The 10,343-nt window shown below is 38.0% G+C and overlaps 1 long non-coding RNA gene across 1 annotated transcript; it reads right to left on the reverse strand.

The window, feature by feature from the left end:
- LOC145118899 (uncharacterized) lies at positions 1-7,083 on the reverse strand. The gene is made up of 2 exons (XR_013713538.1): positions 6,965-7,083; positions 1-158 (listed from the first exon to the last, which is right to left on the reverse strand). It is a non-coding gene; the product is annotated as an uncharacterized LOC145118899 (long non-coding RNA).
- Between the last annotated feature and the right edge of the window lie 3,260 nt (positions 7,084-10,343).

Consider the following 10,343-nt stretch of genomic DNA (forward strand, 5'->3'; position numbering starts at 1 on the left):
TTCTTAAAAATTTTAAATTTCTAAAATCAACCAGATATCATATGTGTTTACAACATAGTTTTTAAAAGATGTTTAATATCAGAGTTTTCCCAAAAATCATAACACAATACACGAGGAGGTGCACGATCAAGCATTCGCCTTCCCGCAATCATCTGTACCTGAAACATAATCCAAAATTGTAAGCCCAAAGCTTAGTAAGTTTCCCCCAAAATACCAACACATCACAAAACCAGAATAATATAATAAACAACATGCATACAGGGCCTTCAGTCTGACTGGAACGCCCCACCGGCCTACAGTCTATCTGGTACGCTCACAGAACCTTCAGCATGACTGGTACGCCTCCTTGGGCCTTCAGCCTATCTGGAACGTTCTCTGGGCCTGCGGCCTGATTGGTACGCCCCACTGGCGTTCAGTCTATCCGGGACGCCCTGGGTCTGTTGGCCTTCAGCACAAAGCATGATCGCCTCAACCCAACCACACATAACATGTCCACATATACATAACAAATAAACATATAACCAGTCAACAGACAAACATGCAGATCTTACAGATCACTAAGCATAACATCATCCTATCTACCAGGATAGAAATCCAACAGATCACAACAATACTCAATCATGCAATAATCGAGATAACCATCCAAAGGGGCCCGCCTTGGTGCCTTCGACCCAACAAGTACAGTGAGGAACACTCACCTCGCGAGTAGTGCTGAACTGATAAGATCTAACTCCGAATCTCAGCTCCCGACTCAAATGCCTACAACCACCATCTAACCACTTCCATCAAAACCCCGAAATACCCAAAATTCCCTCAAAAGTCCACTTGGTCAACCATGGTCAAAGTCAAATTCAACAGTCAAGGTCAAAAGTCTATGTTAACCCAACTCGTCAAGTGCACCAACAAACTCGTCGAGTTTCTATAATACTTAGAAGGTTGGGAAAACCCTAGCCAACTCGCCGAGTTGGCTGGAAACTCGCCATGTTTTCGCCAGCTTAACACATTCAATCCTCTTATCGAATCTAAGGCTTCAAAATGTAGATCTGATACCCTGGAGCTGGAAAACCACGCAAAGTTGCCAACTTTACGTTCATGCATGCCAAAAAGAAGCTCTAGAACTCATTAAAGGCTTAATAAAGGACTTAATGCATGAACGAGGCCTAGAACCTGATAAAGCTTGCAACTTTAAGCCAAATGAGGCCACAAAATGGCCAGATCTAAAGTGACAACCCATAATATACTCAACTCCTTGAACAACTTGACAATGAGCCAATAATCATAATAAAACCTCAAGGAAGAGATCTAAGAAATAAGGAAGCAATGTGTTGACTTTATACCTCAAAAGGACTGCAACAAATGGGGAGGTTCTGGATCTATAGCCTTCCTCTCGAACTAGACACCTCAAACTTCAAGGCTCCTTCAAAAGAGTACCAAAAATCAAATCTCCAAACTCTGAACAAGCTCACACACTCAACTTTGGAAGATGATACACGAAATTAGGGTTTCTGGACAGATGAGGCTGGTAAGGAGGCCAACCAAGGGACTTAAGGCCTTTAAATAGGGTGCAACACCCTAAAAATTAGGGTTTCTTTCTCCGCTGCCAACTCGTCGAGTTGGGGCACCCCGACTCGCCGAGTTGGTTCAATAATATCCGCGGCCAAAAGTCACCTCAACATGCCGAATTGAGGCTCCCAAATCGCCGAGTTCCCAAGGAAAAACATGCTTAAAGAATTAAATTTCATACATGAGGATTGGGATGTTACACAATATTATACTGGTTTTTGGATTCTTAAACGGTCGTATCTTTTGCATACGAACTCCTTTTGGGACGTTCTTTATATTTTCGAAATCAGGGAAACACGTACTACGAGACTAGAGTGTTTGTATTGCTCACAACTCCTTAATACAAAATTTTAGTTTTTCAGACGCATTACTAGAGTTGCAGTTTGAGCTGTTTGATTCGTTTACTAGCTTACATATTTGGAAGTAAGATACCATCTGGTATTTTATAATAGTTGGAATGAACTCAAATTATATCACATAAGATGCACTAAAACTCAATGAGTCAAATTACCAAAAAGTTTACTGTGAACTTGACCGTTCACAGTCTTTGACCTGAATTTCGGGATGTTACAGCATACGGTGGTGCTCGGTCGAAAATGAAGAGAAGGAGAGAGAGGGGGGATATTTCTAGAGAGATAGTGGATAATGTGTGAGAATGGATGCACCATCCCATGAAATTATAGACCAAGTTAGGTAAAATGAGCGGACGAGAACGCACCGTGTGGCGCGTTTTCGGTCCGCATGAGACAAGTCGTCGAAATCCAACATCCCATGAAATTTTTAAAAACACTAGGTTATAGTACTCGATTGTACAGTCTGTAATATGTCAAAATATTTTTCAAATGAATAGCATAGCTATGCGAGCGAATGGTTTGAAGTTACATTTGACGGTGGAAACTCGTTTGCTGTAGTTGTCCGTTATTCGTAAAAGTGTCGATTTTTCGTGAAACGGAAAAGTTAGTGATATGGCCTTATTTAACTATATATTTTAGCCTTTTTTCTTAATATATTTGATTAAAATGTTATTTTTTAGATATATGATACTTAATATGCTTAAAAATGTTTAATTACAAATAAAATGGGAGCTGAGATGTAAAAGGAGGAGAACGAAGCTAAAAAAGACATAAAAAGGGTGTTGTTGGCAGCTTGACCTTTTCTTCAGTGTTTTGGCCATATCACATGACTCGTAACTCCGATTGACAAGATTCAATATGTTCTGAAAACTAGACAAAAGTTTGGTTGCTTTCATGTTTATGCCAAATTATGATGTCCAGTTCCTATGTCGTGGCAAGGGAGTTACCACGGCATGGCGGATCAAAAAATCCCAAAAACTTCTCGTCTCGATATACTCATTCGTATGCGGCAAGGAAACCCATTTCCACGCCGTAGAATTGCTAAATATATAAAAACACGAAATTTCCAACTCTAATAGGTGTGTAGGCTTTGGCAGCTTATATATGCGACTTTTACTTCGTTTTGAAGTCCAAAAACCCTCCAGGGGTCGATTTTAAAGCTAGAATTTCGATTGGAGTAAGGATTTGAAGATTCAGGCACTATTGTATCGAGACTTCACTTTGGGTTTGCTTGATAATCGTGTCTCGCAATCTTTTGGTGATATTTTCTGCTTTAGTTTACTGAATATTATGTAAAAACCTTTACATTTACTAGATCTTGATGAACCCTAGTTGAATATGTTTTGAGTTCGTTAGTTGGATTATGTGAGTTTGGTTTTTACTTGTGTTCAATTGATTGTTTTACCTTTCATGCTAAAGCTATGATTTGTTTTTTGTTTATTGTTGAGTATTGTTAGGATTAGATGATCATTCTATTTTGATGTACTTGAATCATATGAATCTATGATCATTAGGTTTGTATGAGTGAGACTTTGATCATAAGCCTAAGGTTAGGTAATATTAACCGACGAATTTGATTATGTTAGAGAGCGTTAGATATCCATGTTATGCTTAGATTGATTGTCATGATCATTGACAAGAAATCACTAGACAATATAGTCCATAGTTCGAATATATTTAATTAATTATGTGTTCACTAATTTCATGATCCAATATTGTGTTAGTTTTTCATTAATTATTAGTACTAGGAAATTCGACCAAGCTAACTAGTCATATTAAAATTGGGTAATCAACTCATTAATCCATTACACTTCTAATAAATCTAGCATAGAAACTTGGGGGATTCGAATTCTAGTGGAAATATGTAACATCCCGAAATTCAGGTATATTCCTTTGACCCTTTTCTTTCCCCAAGTTGTCAAAATTAGCCCTTAAAAGAAAGGCTTGGCTTTTGAGTACGCTGGGCGTAAGGAGGAGTACGCTGCGCGTACTCATGAGCGTGTTATTGACGCGTAGTCTACCCAGTACGTTGGGCGTACCATAGTGTACGTCGGGCGTACTAGGTTCAGATTAAAACCCTAATTGTGGGGGGTGAGCCCTATATAAGGAACATCATGGCCTCCTTGTTGGCCACCATTTCCATAGACTTGTCCACCAAAAACCCTAATCCTTGTTCTTATAGCTAGAGAGTGCCTTTGAGAGCTTGTTGGTGTGTTCTTGAACATTAGAAGTGGAAAGGAAGCTTTGGAGAAGAAGGAGTGAGAGCTCAAGCACTTGGATCTGAGCTTAGCAGTGTGGGAAGCTTCACTTGGAGGTATAAAGCTTCAAGCTTTCCTACTCTTTTCTTTTGTATTTCTATGGGGTGTTTTAGGGTTTTTGTCCCCAAAGTTGATGACTTTTTGAGTTAATGAGCCCCAAGAATCCGAGATCTGTCCCTTGTTAGTGTATTTCATGTTATAGAGTCATAAAAATCCAATCTTGGACGTTAGAAGTGAGCCATGCATGAGATATGAGCTCTTTAGTGAAGGAAGTGATGTGTTTTGGGTGTTGATGACCATTACAGCCATGCAAAGGCGTAAAGTCTTCGACTTTATGTTGAGTATTTGAGATATTGAAACTGATTTGGCATATTTGGTTATTTAGGCAAGCCCTTTTAGGGTTAATCATTTTATGATTCCCTACGATGCCTTTACAGTAGAAGTTCTTAATCGAGCTCTTCTAAGGCATTGGTTTTATATTAGGCATAGATTTTATATTTATAGATATATTTATTGTTCCCTATAAATAATCATTAAGTTTACTTTTGGTGTAAAGTTTTAACTAGATTAGGGTTTTCTCTGTACGTTCATCTCATAATCAATACAAGAAAAACCTTTATCAGATTACTTGCATATGTTGCTGATTGATTATTGATTGTTTTTGATATTCCACATTCGTCATCTCAGATTTATTCCTAACAAGTGGTATCAGAGCAGGTTCTTGTAGATCTCAACGATTTTTGCAAGAATCGATCTTGTTTATGGCGAAATTTTATCTTGAATCTCACCTTGTTCTTCAAGTTTTGTAAGTTTTCTGAAAAGAAAGAGTCTACTACTTTGTTTTATTGCCAAATCTTGTTCAGATCTGTTATCTTCTACCCATTCTATCATATGATTTGTTCTTAATTTGTGTTCTAAAAGAGAATTAGAAGAAAATTTCGTGTTTATTCGAATTTTCATGTTCAGATCTACTTTGTCTCTCTAAAAATCGTTTTAGATCTGTTTTCTCTCACTAAAAACCCTTTTAGATCCGTTTTCCTCTCTCTAGAATTATTATCATATCTACTTTCTCTTTCTTCAAGTTCTATCATTTGTTGAAGATCTAATAGATAAAACGAATTTATTGTTTGACTCCATTTTAGAACTTGGATTAAAGGTTACTAAACCAATCTATGGTGTTAACAAAGTGACCATGTTTCAAATCAGTGGTCGATCTATGTTGAATGATATTCCTGAGTTGTATAATCTTCTTGTTGATAAGAAAATATCTAGATACTCATCTGTTAATCACCATGAGTTAAGAGAGGATGAGAGAATAGTAGAACAATTTCATATTTTATATGAACATTTAAATCGGGAACATAAACAGATGTTGAAGATAAAAAGGGCTGAAAAAGAAAAAGAAAAAGAAGAAGTTCATGTTGTTCTTCAAGTTTCTAAAGAAAAAGTGACTCCAAATGTTCTTGTTGAGGGGGAGTCAAGTGGTTCATGTTTTTCAGAAGAGTTACATTCCGAATCAGGTACTTCAGAAGATGAATCTCAAAGAAATTCATCTGAAATCGTGAAAGTGAAGACATTCTGTTCTATTGGAACCCAAACAGATGATTCTTTATGTTCTGATGATATCTTTGAAGGAATGATTCCTTACAGAAAGCCAATTCTTCAAGAAATTCAAATTTACCAAACTCCAAAAGTTTGTGTGTCAAAGTCTTCAAATGTTTAGATTCAGAAAGAAGAAAAAGATGTTCAGATCCGAAATTTGTTTATGAAGCCTAGAAATAAGAAAAGGAGGAAGAAGAGAAATAACAAGAGTAAAACAAAGAAGATTTGGATGCCCAAGGTATAAGTGCCCAATGCTTGTGAAAAGGTTGAAAAGGCTGAAGTCACTAATGTTCAAAGAAAATTTCATTCAGGTGAATATGTTAAGAGTTGGAGAAAAGAGAAAATAGTATTCGGCTGGTTTTATGAATTTTTCGGAAATTTTTGTTTTCCAACTAAGAAGCAGGTATTATTTTCAGAGGATGATAGATATTCTTCAAATAAATGGGTTTGCAAGAAACGAACTTCAATGTTGAACCTTAAATGGGTACCAAAAGTCCCATAAAAAGTTTTGCACTTTACCAAAAAAAAAAAAAAAAAAACAAAAACAAAAATAGGGACAAAATCTTGGTGAAATATGGTGGATTTGAGTCAAAGATATGATATTGTGTTGAAGAAATCAATTTTATTGATTTTTTAAGTGTTGGAATTGACAAAAGTTGAAAAAGTTGAAAACATGGGATGAAAAGGGACTTTTTCTGAAAAGGGGGTAATATTCTGACATATTGCAGTGAACAGTGGGTGCAAGCTGTCATATGTACTTTTGACAGGGGCTAGTTTCGGAACTTTGGATAAATAAAAGGCTCATTCTTGTGTTCGTTCTTTTAAGCGAAAGTCAAGAGACGAAAGATCAAGAAACGAAAGTTAGTTTGCTCGTCCCTATGAAGCGAAGGTCACAGAATCGAACTCATAGAAGCGAACCTCACAAACAAGAACCGAACCCGAATCTACTGTTCACAATCGAACGTTCGGTTGATTTCGCTTTCGGTTGTGTAATTGTTGGAGCGAAAGGACCGAATCTGGATTCACAGTTGGGACCGAATTACACAAGAGGCGAAGGATGGTTCGTTATGAACCGAACTCACCAGAATTTGCAGGTCCAGAAGCCAAAGTATTGAAGCGATGTTCGTCTCTCGCCTCAAGACACAAAAACGAAACTGAAATTGGAATATGAGTTTATGCATTCGGTACCTCAAAAATGGAATCAGGATCGGAGTTCTGGAATCGGAACCTGAATTCAGTAGCACACATCCGATCGATGAAGGTTCGGAATTGTGTTGGAAGTATTAATCAGAGTTGCTGATTAGAACCTGTGGTACAAAGAATCTCGCATCAGAACTTTATTCATCTGTAATGTGATTTTGACTTTTGAAGGTAAAATATTGGATTCAGATCTATAACTGTACATTGAAATCGCATCGGAAGTTCTTAAAAGTTATGGAATTGTATTTGAAAATCAAAATCAGAACTCGACTCGGAATCGGTTTTTACAAATCAAAATCGGAATTTGATTTCTTTGGAACTTGATTTTGTAACCGGAAGATTTCTTTTTATTGATACTGATCGGAACTTGAAGGCTGCCAAATCGAAATTACATGAAGTGTTAATCTGGAATCGTTTAAGGCTGCCAAAAGTGGTATCGTGTGTTTCGATTTTGACTTTGAAAGGTCAAAGTCGCTCGTTCTACAGATCAAACGAAGAAGATGCGGCGTTGTTCATCAAATGAAGAAGATGACTGATGTTACAGTCTTGATCCCTGCACCTTCTGTGCTTTAACAGTTCTGGTCCCCCAATATTTATAATCTTTACTGTTTATACCCCTCCTTGGAAGATGCCGTTCATTTCGGCGTGAAATTGGAGAATATGAGTTATATTTTCATCTTGTGCCCCTATGACTTTCAGCACATCACAAGTTTTACCCCAAATCCGAAATTTTTTAAATTTTTTGGAATTTTACCACTTTTACCCCTTCTCTCCAAAAGATTTTCACTTCTTATCCTTTTTCTTTAGTCTTATTCTTTTAAAACCCTTCTAAAATAAATTGATTCTTATTCTATTCTTTTGTCTAAATTTAAATATCGGAAAATACAAAATTAATTTTTGTTATTTTTCCGGTTTAATTTTTGAGAGTTGAGTTTATTCTAAAAGAATTTATTTCATCAAATCTGACGGGTTTTGAAGATTGTTGGTGATTCTTCTTAACTTTCCGGATTCTCTCCATGGTATTTTTGTTGAAGATTCAAGGGGGAGTGATGATTATTCAAGGGGGAGTTCGTATTTCGAAGATTATATCTATTTCTCTCGCTTTGAAGACCCCATGTGCTGATGAGTATCACAATTTAGGGGGAGAAATGCCAAGAAGATCGGAAATCGTGATCTTCATCAGTTTCAACATCTAGGGGGAGATTGTTAAGTATTTGAGACATTGAAACTGATTTGGCATATTTGGTTATTTATGGAAGCCCTTTTAGGGTTAATCATTTTATGATTCCCTACGATGCCTTTACAGTAGAAGTTCTTAATCGAGCTCTTCTAAGGCATTGGTTTTATATTAGGCATAGATTTTATATTTATAATATATATTTATTGTTCCCTATAAATAATCATTAGGTTTACTTTTGGTGTAAGCTTTTAACTAGATTAGGGTTTTCTCTGTACGTTCATCTCATAATCAATACAAGAAAAACCTTTATCAGATTACTTGCATATGTTGGTGATTGATTATTGATTGTTTTTGATATTCCGTATTCGTCATCTCGGATTTATTCCTAACACTTTATGGATTAGGAGGCTGTAGGAGGTCCAGATCTATATTTTGAGCCAAAGTCTTAACTGATTAAGACCTTAAGTGAGGAAATAGTGAAACTGGGACTTACGTTGGGCGTAATCCCAGTACGTGCAACGTAGGGCGTCGAGCTCCCCGATTCTGTGAAGCCTTCGAGTACGCCCAGCGTACAGAGCTGGTACGCGCCGCGTACTCCAGAGGGCTGACTTTCGTTGACTTTTAGGGTTTAGTCAACATGTGGACTTTTGGACCATTAGAGGGGTAAAATGGTCTTTTAGCCTTCTGAGAGAACATAGGAAGGGATTTGTCTAGCCTTGGGAACCGTTATTGATTTAAGATAATTACTTTATGTGATTAGGCGGGGGCTAGGTCATTGTTCCGAGTGCGGGGATACCGAGCACGTGAGTTACTAGACATCATACGAGGTGAGTCTTCTCACCATACCTTACCTAGAGTGGTAATTATGTGTGACCGGAAGGTCTTATGTGTTATAACGCGTATGTGATATATGTTTCTATGTGATATGTATATGTTATGTATGTTATGAGTAGCATGGTATGGACCGGAAGGTCAGTATGGTATGGACCGGAAGGTCAACAGTGTATGGACCGGAAGGTCAACAGAGGAGGACCGGAAGGTCTACTCAAAGGGTGGGACCGGAAGGCCCCTGAGACACATTGACCGGAAGGTCTCGTAGAGATATAGCCTCGAGTGGCTAGTTGTATGTACGTGGTATTTTAGGGAACTCACTAAGCATTTATGCTTACCGTTTATGTGATATGTGTTTCGGGTACCAACGAGGATCGCGGGAAGGCGCCGACATGATCTGTACACATTGATGGAGTTTTATGTATTTGAGATCTTGGGATTGTTTTATTTGGAGGACATGTGTTACATTGGATTTTGATATTTATTATGAATGAAATTATGTTTTAAAAATGAAAAAAATTGTGTTGGAAATTCACGTTGTTACAATTTGGTATCAGAGCGTTGGTTTGAGGGATTCGGATGCACCTTCGGGTGTATTTGAACTCAAACTGAGGATTTGAGAAAGTTTTTCATAAAAGAAACAATTTTTCTAAAAACTAAAGGAATGTGAGGAAAGCGGAAAGAAGCAGTGTGTACGATCAGCCAACGCCCGAACGGTGATTTCCCAAAATACCCTTACATTATGTGTTATGAGATATGATATGATATGTTATGCATGCTAGAGTAGGCTAGGTATTCCTATTAGGAATAGAGTGGCCTGATTTGTGATGCCTTAGCCTAGGAGATTACTGCTGCTAAGAGATGCTTCGAGAGTGAGTAGGTAGCAGTGAGGAGCTTATGAGGAGTCTACCGAAGGGTAGCCTATGCTTAGCGAGATGTAGAGTACTTGTGATCTGGGATTCTAGGAGGAGGGCTTGGAATGAATGCTGATGCGGTGTGGAAGGCAGTATAGGGCCGTACTACTGAAAACACCGGATCAGTGCGCAGTCCAAGTAAGAATCCTTAGGGTACTAGGGAACAAGTAGGGTTGAGTTATTGAGTGCGAGTATACTCGAGCGAGTCTCTGATATTTTTGTGTCATATTTCAGAGACATCATGGTTGGGACATGCCACAGACCAGAGACCAGCGGCGTGAGTGACGAGGAGCTTCGTCAGATAATCCACGATGAGGTAGCTGCGGTTATCCGAGCAGAGATACCGGAGATGTTTGGGTCTAAAAAGACCACGTTGATTGAGACATTCGATGAGCGGTACGCCACGGTTACTGAGGCTGCATCCGCTGCAGCTACGACAACT

Source organism: Lactuca virosa, chromosome 6, assembly GCF_052849685.1.
Source record: "Lactuca virosa cultivar CGN04683 chromosome 6, Lactuca_virosa_CGN04683_v6, whole genome shotgun sequence".
NCBI lineage: Eukaryota > Viridiplantae > Streptophyta > Magnoliopsida > Asterales > Asteraceae > Lactuca > Lactuca virosa.